Here is a 16,442-nt window from a genome sequence, read left to right as displayed (position 1 = left end):
AAATAGTCCTACACTGTACACTACAGTAGCCACTGGCCACATGAACACTTGAAATGTATCTAGTCTGAATTGAGATGTGCTGTAAAATTGTGAAGACTTAGTATAAAAAAATAAGGTAAGGCTAAAGTGTGGTGGTTCATGCTTATAATCCCAGGACTCAGGGAGGCCAAGGTGGCAGGATCACTTGAGGCCAGGAGTTCAAGACCAGCCTGAGCAAGAGCAAGACTTCATCTTTACAAGAAAATAGAAAAATTAGCCAGGTGTTGTGGCACATGCCTGTCCCAGCTACTTGGGAGGCTGTGGCAGGAGGATTGCTTGAGCCCAGGATTGCAAAGGGCTGTGACCACACCACTGCACTCTAGCCCAGGCAACAGAGTGAGACTCCCTTACCAGGAAAAAAAAATTAAAATATCTCATTAATAATTTTGATATTGAGCTATATATTAAAATGAATGAAATTTTGGATATATTATGTCAAATAAAATATTAAAATTAATTTCGTCTCTTTATTTTCACTTTTTTTAATGTGGCTACTAAAAAATTTTTAATTTTTTATGTGGCTCACATTATGGTTTTTTGTGCAGCTGCCGAATTAAACCATTTTGACTACCGTCACCATTATGGATAGTTATTGTAGGCTGTGAGATAAAATGGGCCCTTTGCCAGGCAATTAAATCTCCAGAGGAACTTCTGGTCCTAGGCAAGCTCTTCATTTACCAATTTTTTTTTCCTTCATTAGACCCTGGTGATTTAGCTGTCTGCGTTCTCTTTTTCCATCTGCTACCACCTGCTCTTTTACTTGTGATTCTTGCCTACCGATTTAAGTTCTGTTATGTCATAAACTCTCAGGAAAGCAAAGATGATCTGGTCCAGCGCTTCTTAAACCCCATGGGCTAGCTTTGGGCTGTCTGCATGAAAATCCCTCCAGGAGTTACTGTTTCACTAGGTCTCGAGGTATAGCCCAGGAGTTTTTAATTTGAAAAAGCTCTTTTAGTAATTCTGCTGAGCCACCAAGTTTGGGAACCCTTGATCCAATCTAATGGTTTTCAAATTTTTCTTTAACAGCAAAACTTTTTTCAAGTGAAGTTTTAATGTGGAATCCTAGGATTTAAAAGATGAGGCAAACCTGCTCAGAGTGAACCTGGGTCAGTCATCAACAGCTCCACTTCTGTTTCTTCCTACCCTTCACTTTTTCCAGCAGCCTAGAGGGCCTTCAGGGTTCAGCTGATCACAGTTTGAAAAACCTTGATCTAAACAGGCATCTTCTTCCACGGCATACGCCCCAAGGGATTAGCCAGCCTGCACCAGGAAACCTCCAGTGAACGCTCTACCAACATGGATACATACTAATAACAATAAAAATAATTTCTGCCAAGGGAAGAGGAAGGTGTTTCATATCATCTTCCCCCAAACTATTTTTCTTCTTCTTTAAGAGAAGATTTGCAAGTTAAACTAAAACTGGTTTGTTTTCTCCCTCTTTCAAGTCCAAAGTTCTGTTCAAAAGTTCTCCTTTTCTTCCTTATTTTCTCCTTTCAATTTAAGAATAGTGTTTTTTCTCTTGCTGAATTTGATTCTTTAAAGATGTTTCTAGAAAAGTACATGCCAATTTTCTCTCAGAGATGTTGCTCAGAATTGTCTACAGTTCATTTTTCCCTTTAGCCTCTAGTTAGTAAGGATGATTTACTCTCTATATGACCTTCTTCTCAAACTTTTTTTCAAGAAAAGGTAAAGATATCTCCCTTTATTCAGTTTTTAATATCCTGAGAAAGATTTGACTTCCATATTCTAGAAATTTTTATTACTAGTACTTATATCTGACTTTATTTTTATTTTGTTTAGTCTTTTATTTTTTAATAATTTAGTGACATGAAATTCATATGATATAAAATTAACTACTTTAAAGTGAACAATTCAGTGATATTAATAACATTCACAATTTTGTACAACCAACAACTTTGTCTAGTTCTAAAACATTTTCATCATTCCAAAGTAAAAATTCATTATCCATGAAGCAGTTTACCACCACTCCTATTCCCCCAGCCTCTAGCAACCATTAATATGTTTTCTGTCTCTATGGATTTACCTATTCTGGATATTTCATAGAAGTGCAATCATATAATATGTGACTTTTTGTGTCTGGCTTCTTTTATTTGGCATAATGTCTTGGAGGTTCATCCACCTTGTAACATGTATCAATACTTCATTCCTTTTTGTGGCTGAATAATAATCCACTGTTTAACTACACTGCTATTGGTTTTTTCATTCATCTACTGATGGACATTTGGACTGTTTCTACCTTTTGGCTCTTGTGAATAGTGCTGCTATGAATGTGTGTGTACATGTTCTTGTTTGAGTCCCTATTTTCAATTCTTTGGGGTATATTCTTAGGAGTGGAATTGCGGGTCATATGGTAATTCTATGTTTAAGTTTCTGAGAAATTGTCAAACTGTTTTCTATAGCAGGTAAACCATTTTACATTCTGCCTATAGTCTTTTAAAATTATACTTAGTACATTTATCAGTTTTGGAGGGTATTGTCAGGAAATGATACTCAAAATGCTTTTGGGACATGGCCCAGAAATCTATCTATATTGAGTAACTTACACAGCTATTAGTACTTGGAAAACTCATTCCTTACTCCATACTGTTGTTGGTTTAAATATGTAGGAACTTTTCAAGGTATCTCTGACATTTATAAGGAAGCAATAAACATTTGTATTATATGACCAAATCAGCCAGGCCAGTGGCAAGATCCACAGTAAGAAACGCAGTTTACATCCTGGAACAGTACATGATTATGTCACATATACACATAGATAAAACAGGAGCAAAAGCTTCCTGTACATTATTTACCATGTGAAATGTACACCGATGTTTTCCATTTATTTTATTCTACTCTGTTTCTTTTTCTTTCTCTTTTTAAGTGTGGGTTAGACTAAATTGATTTCATAACTCACAAAGGGATCATGACCTTTAGTTTTAAAAAACACTGAGCTAAGCCATTCTCTGTAGATCCAAGGTAAGACCTGTGTGTTGCAACATGACTTCTGTTATATAACCCATTTAAATAATAGACTGTTTCCAGGGTCCAAATTGATACCAAGAATTCTTTCTTATTATATAATTTTCCTTATGTAATCATTATATTTATCATCTTATTTCTCTTGTTCTGTTTCACACATAGTTCTCTATTGTAGTTAATCAGTAAGTATTTTCTTTGGCTGCCTCCATATGACATTTGTCATAAGAGGCAGTAAGCCTAGATGTTGAGAGTAGTCTTAATAGTTGTCTAATCTTTGGAAGTTACTTAATCTCTCTGTGGTTCAGTTTCCTCATCCGTAAAATGGGATAATGGGATAATAATAGTAATATCTACCTCACAGGGTGTTAGGAGGATTAAGTGAGTTTATATGATATAAAGTGTCTACACATAGTAAATAAACAACATATAAAAATTAGCTATTTTATTACTATTTTCTAACATGTACTTTAGTTATTTATGTATCTATTTTATCTTCATTGTTAGAATGTATAATTCTTCAGATAAGAGCTTATATCTGTTTCATAGCTATATTCCCCATAGCTATATTCCCTATAATAGGCAACCAGTAAATATATTTGAGTAACTAAATCAATATAGAGAAATATAAGATCCTATTCCTATCTACTAGAAACTTAGAACTAGACTGAAAGTTAATATAATACCTAAACATGGGCTTTAGAATCCCAAATATCTGACTTGAAATCCTGAGTCTATCCCTTTCCAGCTATGCAAACTTGAGCCAGTTCTTTCATGGGGTTCTTGTGAGTATTAAAGTAGATAATAAATATAAGCTCTCAGTAGTAAGTATTCACTAAAAGGCATCATTCTTATTATTATTGGATGAGGAATTGAGATATACACCCATCCATAAATTAACAACATAAAGGAGTATGTGAGGTCATAATAAGCAATAAAGACTGTGAAGACCATAAGAATTCAGAATAGGAAGAGATTCCCAAGGTGGGGATAGAAAAGCAGGTAGAATTTAACCTGAGCTTTGAAGGATGAGGAATATTTAAACAATGAAGATAATTTGTTTTGGACCAGTGGTAGCATGAGCAAAGATCTGGATTTGGGAATAAATACATGAGGTATATTCCAAAGCAAGCAAACCAGCCTAGTTAGAAGAGAGGCTTCATATTTTGAGACAGTATATAATGTGACAAAAGAAGTATTTGGGAGAATTTAATTTGGCTCCGTTGCTCAGAATTCTTAGAGATAACGGTTATAGAATGTGGAATGATATCCTTATTGCCAGCATTTTTTATATATTGATATGTGCCCATCACTGGGCTAGGTTCTGTGGTGGACCAGGAGAGAACTAGTCTATTTCACAAAATAAGCCAAAGCCTTCCAAGTAAAAAAAGATGGTATGAATCTGAAATGCAGAGTATTCCTTTTCCAACAAAATGAATAAGGAATAGTAAACACACACAGAACTATACCAGCAGCAACCCAAAAAAGGCCATAAGCATGGAAAATTAGTGACCAAGAAAAGAAATTGTAGATTCTTGTATGGCTTGGAGTAGCTCCTAATCCCGCCTACATTCCTCACCAGCAGTGCTAGGGAAAGAAGGTCAGCGGGCAAATTGTAAGTCGGCCTACTCATATTCACTAGGCAGCCCTAGCAAAGGTTGAAAATGAACCCTTGGAAATAAATGTTCTTACCTCTCACGATAGAATTTGAGGTCTCAGCAGAGCAAGGGAAACCAGATGGCTCCGTTTTCCAGGGTACTATGCTGAGTTGAAGGACCTATCCAAAGCCCAAGAGAAATTCCTCTTAGATGTAGGGCATATACTAACTAGGTAAATGAGACCTGGCACAAGACTCAATGAAAAAAAAAAGGCAGACTCAGTTGTTTGGCTTTCAGCTTGGGGAAGCCAAGGTGCACCTTTCTTTATTTGTCCTGTATCTGGGTTCAATTGGCACCAGCCCCTTCTGCCATGCCACTCAAGTTCAACCCCAAGGAAAGCAAAGTGGTATGGCTGAGGTGTACCAGTGGGGGGAGTCATTCCACATCCACCATGATTCCCCAGAAGATCCCCCTGGTACTATTTCTAAGAAAATTGATGATGATGTCACCAAGACAACTCATGACTGGAAGGGTCTAAGGACCATTCAGAACAGGCAGGCCCAGATTCAACTGGCACCCTCTGCCTTTGCCCTGATCAGCAAAGCCCTCATGGAACCACCCAGAGACTGAAAGAAACAGAAAAACATGAAGCACAGTGGAGGCCAGGTGCAATGGCTCACACCTGTAATGCCAACACTTTGGCAGGCCAAGGTGGGAGGACCACTTGAGACCAGGAGTTTGAAACCAGCCTAGGCAACAGAGTGAGACCCTGTCTCTACAAAAAGTAAAAAAAAAAATTTGCCAGGCACAGTAGTGTATGCCTGTGGTCCCAGCTACTTGGGAGGCTGAGGCAGGGAGGATCATTTGAGTCCAGGAATCTGAGGTTACAAGTGAGCTATGATCACACCACACTGTACTCCAGCCTGGGCAACAGAGTGAGACCATGTCTCCAAAAAAAGAAAAACAAAAAGCATAGTGGAAATATCACTTTTAATGAGATTGTCAACATTACCTGACAGATGTGTCACCAATATTTAGCCAGAAAACTAAGAAGGAAATCCTGGGGAGTGCCCAGTCTGTGGCCTGCAATTTCAATTGCTCCACCCTCATGACATCATAGATGACATCAACAGTAGTGCAGTGGAATGTCCTGCGAGTTAAGAACTACAGAGAAAACTATTTCGAAAAAGGATCATTTGACAAAACAATAAAGCACACTCAGGGCCGGGTGTGGTGGCTCACGCCTGTAATCCTAGCACTTTGGGAGGCCGAGGCGGGCGGATTGCTCAAGGTCAGGAGTTCGAAACCAGCCTGAGCGAGACCCCGTCTCTACCAAAAATAGAAATAAATTAATTGACCAACTAAAAATATATATACAAAAAATTAGCCGGGCATGGTGGCACATGCCTGTAGTCCCAGCTACTTGGGAGGCTGAGGCAGTAGGATCGCTGAGCCCCGGAGATTGAGGTTGCTGTGAGCCAGGCTGATGCCATGGCACTCACTCTAGCCTGGGCAACAAAGTGAGACTCTGTCTCAAAAAAAAAAAAAAAAAAAAGCACACCCAGACCCTCATAAAGTCTGCCTGCTACCCAGTGGAGTCTATCAGTGCCTTTGCTGTCTCCCTACCCCCACCTAGGCTACTGAGAATAGAGAAAATGTCTAGTCTTTGAACTTTGAGCTTACAGGAAAAGATAAACAGATCTCTTTGAAAAGTGGAGTTTCAAGGAAGATTTACCTACAAAATAACAGAAAGGAAAGAAGGAAGGAGGGAGAAGGAACATAGAATACATTGTGGATTAGTTTGCATTTTCTAATATTTAATATAAAGGGAATCATATATATGTATTCTCTTTTTGTCTGGCCCCTTTTACCCAATAATTATTTTGAGATTTATCCATGTTGCTATATGTTTCAATATTTTGTTCCTTTTTATTGCTGATAAAAGATTCATAATCAGAATATATAGAAAGCTCTCAAAGTTCAGAAATAAGAAAGCTACTCAGTAAAAGTAAACAAAAGATTTTAGCAGACACTTCACCAGAGAAGATACACAGATGGTAAATAAGCACGTGAAAAGATGCTCAACATCATGAGTCATAAGGAAAGGGCAAATTAAAGTCACAATGAGATAGTAAGACTATTACATACCTATTAGAATAGCTAAAATTCAAAATAGTGAGCATACCAAGGGTTGGCAAGGATGTAGCTGAACTGGAACTCTCATATACTGGTGATGGGAATATAAAATGGTATAATCACTTAGGAATGTGACTTGGCAGGTTCTTAAAAAGTTAAAAGTATACCTACTATTGATACATACAACATGGATGAATTTCAAAATAATTATGAAATTATTGAAAGAATTATTCTTTCAGTAATAAATTATTAATAATAAATAAGTATTTATTATTATTCTTTCACTGAGTGAAAGAAGCTAGAAATAAAGAATACATACTATACTTTCTTGTAGTGTGCCAGGAAATGCAAACCAATCTATAGACACAGAAGGCAGATCAGTGGTTGCAGGTCGGTGGGGAGGAGGATGAGGAAGGGAGCAGTGGGAGGAAGGAATTACAAGGGGCATGAGGAAACTTCTGAAGGTGATGGATATGTTCATTATGTTGATTGTGGTGATAGTTTCACCAGTGCCATATATATCAAAACTGTACACTTTGGATATGTGAAGTTTAATGTATGTACTTTAAGGAAACCGTGAAAAACTATGGTCATATCCATACATTGGAAAATAATGTAACAGTTAATAAAAATGAGAGATCTATGTTCACGGATATTAAGAGATGGCTATGATACCTTGTTAAATGAAGAGAGTAAGTCACAGAAAAGTATCTCTAGTCTGACATTTTTGTTAAGGAATTCTTATACCTGTGTTACATGTAGATATATATCTTCATTTTTATATACATAGAGAAAAGTCTGGATAAGCCCACATTATCCTGATAGTTGTGTTCATCTCAGGCATGGGAATGGGCATAAGAGGTAGGGTAGAGATGAAAAGATGGAACTTTATATTTTGTATGCATTGGGTTTGTTTGAATTTTAGTTTAAAAAAAAATGTTCTTCCTTACACACCTATACTATCTACCTGATGATAAATTCTGTATTTTTTAATACCAATTACAATTTCTTACCTCAATTACAATTTTGATTTCTACCAAATCTTTCTCATCTTGTGTCCCTAGTTCACAGCCCAGTGCCTGATAGATATAGGTTCCCAATAAATGTCTAATAAGGGAGATGGATATCAGTTTCTTCCAGCAGCGGTGACCTCCGTTCCATTATATGCAGAAGTGGGAAGGCATTGGTTTTTTCTGTGCTTATGTCTTCTGTTAGTCACTCATTCCTAAGAAACTAATTTACTAATAACAGTAATCAACTAGAATATTCATTATAGCCAAAAAGAGAAGTGAGCATCTAGGAATCAGAAATATAAATTAGAATCAATAGTAGAAAAGATGATTTAATTGAAGTTAGTTCAATTATTTGCTGATATGCCTATAACAGCTATATTTCATTGTTCTAAGACTGCTCTAAGACTCATGTTTTTCCACCAATTAACATCTCTGGAATTATGATACTTCTTATAATTGGTGAAATCTTAAAATTGTAGTTGGAAGTATTTTTTTCTTTCTTATTGGTACAAAAAATAATGGCATCTTGGATTTGATGAAAGAAGATAATTGTATTTTCAGAGTATTTAATCTTAATTCATATACTATTTTGAGAACTAGTATTCTTATTTTACTAATACAAAAACTAGAAGAATATTTAAATGATTTTCTACTTTAATACATCAAGGTTAACATGTAGAGTATTTGTTATATTATTAGAAAAGCATTATTTGCTATATGGATAAATAGGCAATGGACATAAAAGTTGATCCATGAGGAAGTATATGAGAAAATTTTCAACAGTAAAATAAATAAAGTAGTTCATTTTGTTTACTTTTGAGAAAATATATGACAAATGCCCAAGTCTGAATGACTATAGTTTTATCTACAGTTGCTCTTTCAAGTTAAAATAGCATTCCATGAAAAAAGCAGCTTCACAACTCCTATTGTACAAGTGCTTTTGCTCAATCATTCATCGTACTTCATTGTGGAGCAGAAGTGTTTTATGCATGCTTTCCATCTTGTCACACAGAATATTAAAAAGATGTGTACCTAAGCATCAATATTTTATGAAATTAATAATTTTTACTGTTTCTTCAAACAGTGAAAATTTGTTAAAAATTTATTTTTATTTTTTGCAAAAAATGGTGTATTATTTATCATTCATGGGTGGTGTTAGAGAATACAATGACTAGTAATACATTTTGGTGCCATTGCCTTGTTTTATACTAAGGCAGTTGTAATTTTAGCCATCATTGTTTTTATACCAATAGTGTAAATGTCAACATAGTGAAAGAGCAAAATACAATATTAAGAGAATAGTTTTGACTTAGTGGACCACACCTAAAAGGGTGGACCATAGTTTGAGAACCACGGTTCTAGAGATTATAATATGCTTCCTTAACTTAATACAGTGTACTTAGAATTAATATTGTATCACCTAATGTAAAATGTAAGAATCTTAAAACAACATAATTCCACTTATCATCCCTCTAATGTTTGTGCTATTGTCATATAGTTTACCTCTACATAGGTGATAAGTGGTACAATCACTGTTACTATTTTTGCTGTATATAGTTAGTTGGGGGTTATTAAATAAATTTTTAAAAAAGAAAAAAATTATCCTTTATACTTATCTACATATTTGTCACTTCTGGTTTCTTTATTCCACCCTGTAGATCTAAGACTCCTATCTGGTACCATTTTCCTTTAACCTCAAGATCTTTAACGTCTCTTATAGTGCAAGTGGCGCCAGTAACAAATTCCCTTAAATTTTGTTTATCTGAAAATATCTCTATTTAAAAATTTTAAAAGATCTTTTAACTACATATAGGATTCTAGGTTGACTGATTTTTTTCCCAGCACTTTAAAGATGCTATATTGCTTTGTTCTTTTGGCCCCCATTATCATTGTTTCTGATGAAAAATCAGCTGTAGTATGCATTTCTTTCCCCCTATATATAATACACACTTTAAAATTTTCTCTTTATCTTTAGTTTTCAGCAGTTTTCTCTGTATTTATATTTCCTGGGGTTTACTGTGCTTCTTGGGTCTGTTGGGTGTTTTTTCTTCTTTTATAAAATCAAATTTGGGGGCTGGGCACAAAGGCCCAGCACTTAGAAAGGCCAAAGCAGGAGGATCGCTTAAGCCCAGGACTTCAAGACTGGCCTGGGCAACATAGCAAGATCCTGTCTCTACAAAAAAAAAAAAAAATGTTTTTTTTTAATTAGCTGGGTGTGGTAACACATGCCTGTAGTCCTCGCTACTTGAAAGGCTGAGGCTGGAGGATTGCTTAAGCCCAGAAGTTCAAGGTTACAGTGAACTATGATGACACCACTGTATTCCAGCCTGGGCAGTGGAGTGAGACCCTGTCTCTTAAAAGAAAAAAATTTCTTTCTTTCTTTCTTCTTATCCATTTCTCTCTTTTCTCTGTTTCTGGGACTTCAGTTTATGTGTTTGTTAGACCATCTAGTGTTATTCAATAGGCTATTGAGACTCATACATTTTTTCAACCTTTTTTCTCCCTATTCTTCAATTTAGATGATTTTTATACCTGTCTTTAAGTTTACTAACCTTTTCTTTGCAGTGTCCTTCAGCTGTTAAGCCTACTTAATGAATTCTTTATTTCAAATATTGTAAATGGGTTTGTTCTTGAATTTCCTTTTCTAAAAAATAATTTCTATTCTTTTGCTGGAATTTCTCTCATCTATTCATTCATTCTGTCCATCTTTTCCTTTAAATCTTTAAGCATATTTTTAAAAGCTATTTTAAAGTCCTTGTGTACTTATTTTAATATTTGGTTTTCTCAGAGTCTGTAGATATTGACTGCCTTTTCCCTTGATTCATGTATCTAATAGTTTTTGTTTATATGGTAGACATTACAGATGATATCTTATATGGAGTCCATATTATGTTGTCTTTCTTTAAAGATGGTGAGTTTTTTTCTGGCAAGGGGTTAAATTACTGCCAGATCTTGCTTGTGTCAGGTTTGATTTTGGATGTTGTTAGGATGAGATTATTTTACTATCATTCTGAGTCCAATATGGTTTTTATTTCTACGGCATGGCATTTCTATAGCCTTAACTGAATGTCCGAGGTGTTCAGAGAGATCTTTCCATTCTGGCTTAGCCAGAACTCCAATATCTCCAAGCATTGCATTACCTATCTCCAGGCAGTTCTCTTTCCTGCACCCTCATCCCAGAATCCTTTCCCTCTCCTAGGCCCTGTGGAGTCTTTCCCTGTGGATGAGCAGCGGGCACTAGCTGAAAACCCTGGGACAACTCTGTAGACTTCAGGGGCCCTCTCCTCTGTCCTGCTCCATCTTCTTCAATATCCTCTTGCACAAACCCTCAGCAACTCTGAACTCTGATCTCTACCTTCTCAACTCACAGAACTGCCCCTCAGTGAGACAGCCACTCTGGTTGGGTGCTACCTGTCTGTACCACAGTCTAAAATGTGTCCCTAGACAGAATGACCAGGTGGATATGGGGACTCACCTTTTGTGTTTCTCTTAAGGATCGTAGTTCTGCACTATTGGAAGTGTAGTCCAGTGTCTGAAAATAGTTGTCTCAAATGTGTATGGTAGGAGGGTAAATTTATTACCAGATACTTGGTCATGGCCTAAATCACAAGTCCTATGCAGTAGTTTTAAGTCATAATTATGATGAAGATTTTGTAGCTATATAGAAAACTATTTGTATGTGTTTGTGTAACTATGAAATAAATATGATTCTGCTATAGAATTAAGAATTATTGAAATAGTTTTAGGCTGAAACTAACAAACTCTTTCTTCCTTTAACCTAAGAATAAATATTTTATTTTTAATTCCTTAGTCAACTAATACATTTATCAAATTTGTCTTTAAATTGTGTTGTATTAATAAACTGAGACCTTTACATACACAGTAAAAGTAGAGACAGAAAAACAGTCTGTACACATAGTTTATACTGGGTGCTTTGGCTTACATCTGATTATTTTAAAATTATAATAGGAAGCAGCACCACATTCAGCAGAATTTTCTATAGGTAAGATCATCAAAAACTGTAGTACCCAAACTAATCAATCAGGATGTGTATGTTTGTGTTTTAACTTTTCCAAACCAAACCAAATGCATACTTATTTAAATTGTTATTAGCATCAACTTAAAAGCTAAAGCAAGAACTCATCAATTGTACTATAAATATAGAAGGGGGCCGGGCGCGGTGGCTCACGCCTGTAATCCTAGCTCTCTGGGAGGCCGAGGCGGGCGGATTGCTCGAGGTTAGGAGTTCAAAACCAGCCTGAGCAAGAGCGAGACCCCATCTCTACTATAAATAGAAAGAAATTAATTGGCCAACTAATATATACAAAAAATTAGCCGGGCATGGTGGCGAATGCCTGTAGTCCCAGCTACTTGGGAGGCTGAGGCAGGAGGATCCCTTGAGCCCAGGAGTTTGAGGTTGCTGTGAGCTAGGCTGACGCCATGGCACTCACTCTAGCCTGGGCAACAAAGCGAGACTCTGTCTCAAAAAAAAAAAAAAATATAGAAGGAATAGGAAATATATATGTAAAATATATATCCCAACTGAAATTATAGGACTGATGACTACTACAAAATTATAAGACTAATTCTACTAGCCATGTTGTGAAAATTTGTCTTACTCAAAAATGTTATTTTTATTTTTGAGTTTTCTTTTTCTCAAATTCAAAATTTTTTTTTTTTTTTTTACAGAGTCTCGCTTTGTTGCCCAGGCTAGAGTGAGTGCCGTGGCATCAGCCTAGCTCACAGCAACCTCAAACTCCTAGGCTCGAGCGATCCTTCTGCCTCAGCCTCCCAAGTAGCTGGGACTACAGGCATGCGCCACCATGCCCGGCTAATTTTTTATATATATATCAGTTGGCCAATTAATTTCTTTCTTTTTCTTTTTTTTTTTTTTTTTTTTTTTTTTTTTTTGAGACAGAGTCTCGCTTTGTTGCCCAGGCTAGAGTGAGTGCCGTGGCGACAGCCTAGCTCACAGCAACCTCAAACTTCTGGGCTCGAGTGATCCTTCTGCCTCAGCCTCCCGGGTAGCTGGGACTACAGGCATGCGCCACCATGCCTGGCTAATTTTATATATATATCAGTTGGCCAATTAATTTCTTTCTATTTATAGTAGAGACGGGGTCTCACTCTTGCTCAGGCTGGTTTTGAACTCCTGACCTTGAGCAATCCGCCCGCCTCGGCCTCCCAAGAGCTAGGATTACAGGCGTGAGCCACCGCGCCCGGCCTCAAATTCAAATTTTTATGAAAAGTATTCAGCATATTTTATATTTTCCACTCATTTTTTAAAGAAAATGTTAATTCTTAAAATAAAATTCTTATTTTTTTAAGAAAATATTAATTTTTATTATAAGGATTGCTCATTTTTTTTTTGCCCAAGAAGAGTGATGTAAAGTTTTAATGATCATTGTTATATGTCTGAAACATACAGTATGGATTTTATGTAATATAGTTTTAAAAAATTATCTTAGGTTGAAGCAGCTTTATAATATTAAGGAAATTTTAATACAGTTTTGTCTTAATCCTAGTATTCTAACATACTTGTTTTCATTTCACCATTTAGAATCTTCACTCAACGTATATATAATTTTAAACAGTTGTCATGTAATACATATACAATTTTGGGATCTGCTTTTTTAACCTTATGCTATGTTATTTTATTTTATTTATTTATTTTTTTATTTTATTTTATTTTTTTTTGAGACAGAGTCTCACTCTGTTGCCCAGGCTAGAGTGAGTGCCGTGGCGTCAGCCTAGCTCACAGCAACCTCAAACTCCTGGGCTCAAGCGATCCTTCTGCCTCAGCCTCCCGAGTAGCTGGGACTACAGGCATGTGCCACCATGCCCAGCTAATTTTTTTTACATATATATATCAGTTGGCCAATTAATTTCTTTCTATTTATAGTAAAGACGGGGTCTTGCTCTTGCTCAGGCTGGTTTTGAACTCCTGACCTCGAGCAATCCACCCGCCTCAGCCTCCCAGAGAGCTAGGATTACAGGCGTGAGCCACCACGCCCGGCCTACCTTATGCTATTTTATAAATACTTTTCCATATTGTTACATAATAGTCATATTTATTATCTTAAATGTCCACATAATATTCCTTTGAGTTACCATAATTTTTTCATTTGCCTTATCTATCACTAAAGTTGTTTCCAATTTTTTGCTCCTATATTTAGTGTTCCAGTGATATCTTTGTACAGATACTAATATTTCTCAGTACAGAACTTCATTGTTCTTCTTCATTGCAGTAAGTCTGAGAAGTACAATTTATAGGCCAAACCTATAAATAATTATTTTCCTTTGGTTTTTGTGTTGTTAAATACCTGATTATTTTCAGTTTGTTTCTTAGTTATTTGTCTCTATGTTTAAATTCTGTTGTAGTTGTATGTATTAGTTATGAAAAGTTGAATGATTCTTATTGCTGGCTGTTGGATTTTGGTATCCATGAATCAGACTCCTCTGAAATAAGAACTGCCATAAAGCAGCAGGGCAGGAGGAAGTCCTCATAAACACAGGCAGGACATTTTATAGGCTTCTGTAGGGATTCTGTAACTGTACAGTGAAAAAAATCTGTTCCACAAGACCTTAGGGCATAATATTCCTCTCACTTAGCAGTGAAGAAAATGAAGCAATGTAAAGAACAATCTAAGGGAGGTAGAACAATGTAAGAAATAACAATCTGTTAAATACTTAAAAAGTAGCACGTTAAACTAACAGTTTAAAAGAAATGCTTAAAGCAGAATACCACATATATACTCTCGTCTCACAGCTTAATTCTTTACAGGGAAGTAGGTTGTTCTCTTTTCTTTCCTGTATGTTGTAGGAATTTGTATACAAGAAACTCATCCCCAGCCTTAGTAATACTATTTTTCAATAAATGAATGACTTGTTGCCTTTAATGTCATAACTGTCAGGTAATAGTATTCAATTTAGTATATTTATATACACAAAATATAAAATATAGTTGCTTATTAAAATAAGCCAAAACAAAAATCTATTCTATTCTCATTTATTAAAGCAAGTGACAGAGCTGCTTAATGATTATTTGGGTTGTAAATGATTGGGTTTTATTTAGAAACTGGCAGTTAAACTTTTATCTGTGAGACTGATTTTTTCATTTTCATTCTCTTTTCCTGAAGAATCCAGTATACCAGTTTTGATCCTTTTTAAAAGAAAACAGTTTCTTACCTTTCAGAGGGTGTATTTATAGCCAGATCATTGGAAGATACCCTCTTACATGTGCTTGCATAGGCATTACTTAAAATAGTACCAAGCTTATTCCACCCAAAGTAACTCTCTATTCTGTCTTTACCACCACCACCCCTTCCTAGATCTCAATTTTGTAAGACCTTGGAATAATTCATGACTCTTAATTACTCTTCTTCTCCAATATCTAGTTAATCTCTAGGTCATAACTACAATTTCTTCAGTGTCCACTCTTTGTTTCTGTTTTCTACTATTACCACTTTAGTCCTGAGACTCATTACTCCTAGACCACTGCAGCAATCTAACCAGTCTCCCTCCCTCTGGTCCTGCCCATCATTGTGTCTTGCACACTACTTAACTGTTCAGCCCCATATTTAAGATCCTTTGAAATGTGACCATTACCTAGCTCCCAGAAAAATTAGCCTGGTATGGTGATGTACGCCTGTAGTCTCAGCTACTCAGGAGGCTGAGGCAGGAGGATGGCTTGAGCCCAGGAATTTGAGGTTGCAGTAAGCTGTGATGATGCCACTGTACCCTACCCAGGGCAACAGAGCAAGACTCCATCTCCAAATATATATATATATACATACATATATATATATTGTAATAATAAATGGTGGCAATTATTATTGCAGTAATTATTAACATGCTAATTGCTCATTTAATGTTTATCAGTCACCATAATGATATACCTCCAAGAATTTTATAATTTATCCCTTCTCATCAGTCAGGTGTCTGCAAACACCATATGATATTATAATAGTGTTAGGGGCTTTTCTTATAATTACCAGTAGCCTATATGCAGCTTGAATATGGGGTATATATAATAATTTTTTTGTTATAGAGAAAAATGGTTTATTCCAGGAAATTGTTTCACTTACTTATAGTCTAACATATTGCAAAAAGAGAAATGCAAACTTTGTAAAAATAAAGCAAACCAAAAAAATCACTCTTTTTTGTATACAGTTGTTGCTTCTATTCCAAGAAAGACATTTTTGCAGTAGAAAATAATATCTTCTTATATTGGGAGAATAAATTCTGAAACTAAAAATACTTACAGAAAGTTCCAGATCTCAGAAAGGTGACCCTTTTATATGCTATATCAAGCACTCTGTCATTTAAATGTAAATGAATCCATTTACAGAAATTAAGGTAGCTAATAAGAAAAACATCTAACTAGTTACTTTAGGCCTGGTGCAGTGGCCACACCTGTAATCCTACCACTCTGGGAGGCCCAGGCAGGAGGACCCGTTGAGCTCAGGAGTTCGAGACCAGACTGAGCAAGAGCAAGACCTTGTCTCTATTCAAAAATTTTAAAATGTAAATAATTTTTTTAAAAAACAGTTACTTTAAAAATGGCAAGATAAGTACAAAATATTTTAAAACTTGCATCTCTTTGACAGCAGATTTTTAGAATACAAATGTTATAAAAAGAGCATTAAAAAACTATTAATGCCCCGTTCATAAATTA

At 35.8% G+C, this 16,442-nt stretch overlaps 1 protein-coding gene and 1 pseudogene across 3 annotated transcripts in view; both read left to right on the top strand.

The window, feature by feature from the left end:
- METTL8 (methyltransferase 8, tRNA N3-cytidine) overlaps nt 1-16,442 on the top strand; it is a 77,848-nt gene that overhangs the window by 35,985 nt on the left and 25,421 nt on the right. The window lies entirely within an intron of this gene.
- LOC105880716 (large ribosomal subunit protein uL11-like) lies at nt 1,768-5,867 on the top strand (annotated as a pseudogene).

The sequence above is a fragment of the Microcebus murinus genome, chromosome 8 (assembly GCF_040939455.1).
Source record: "Microcebus murinus isolate Inina chromosome 8, M.murinus_Inina_mat1.0, whole genome shotgun sequence".
Classification (NCBI taxonomy): domain Eukaryota; kingdom Metazoa; phylum Chordata; class Mammalia; order Primates; family Cheirogaleidae; genus Microcebus; species Microcebus murinus.
The sequence above is the reverse complement of the archived record's forward strand: the minus strand, read 5'-3'. Positions and strand labels throughout refer to the sequence as shown.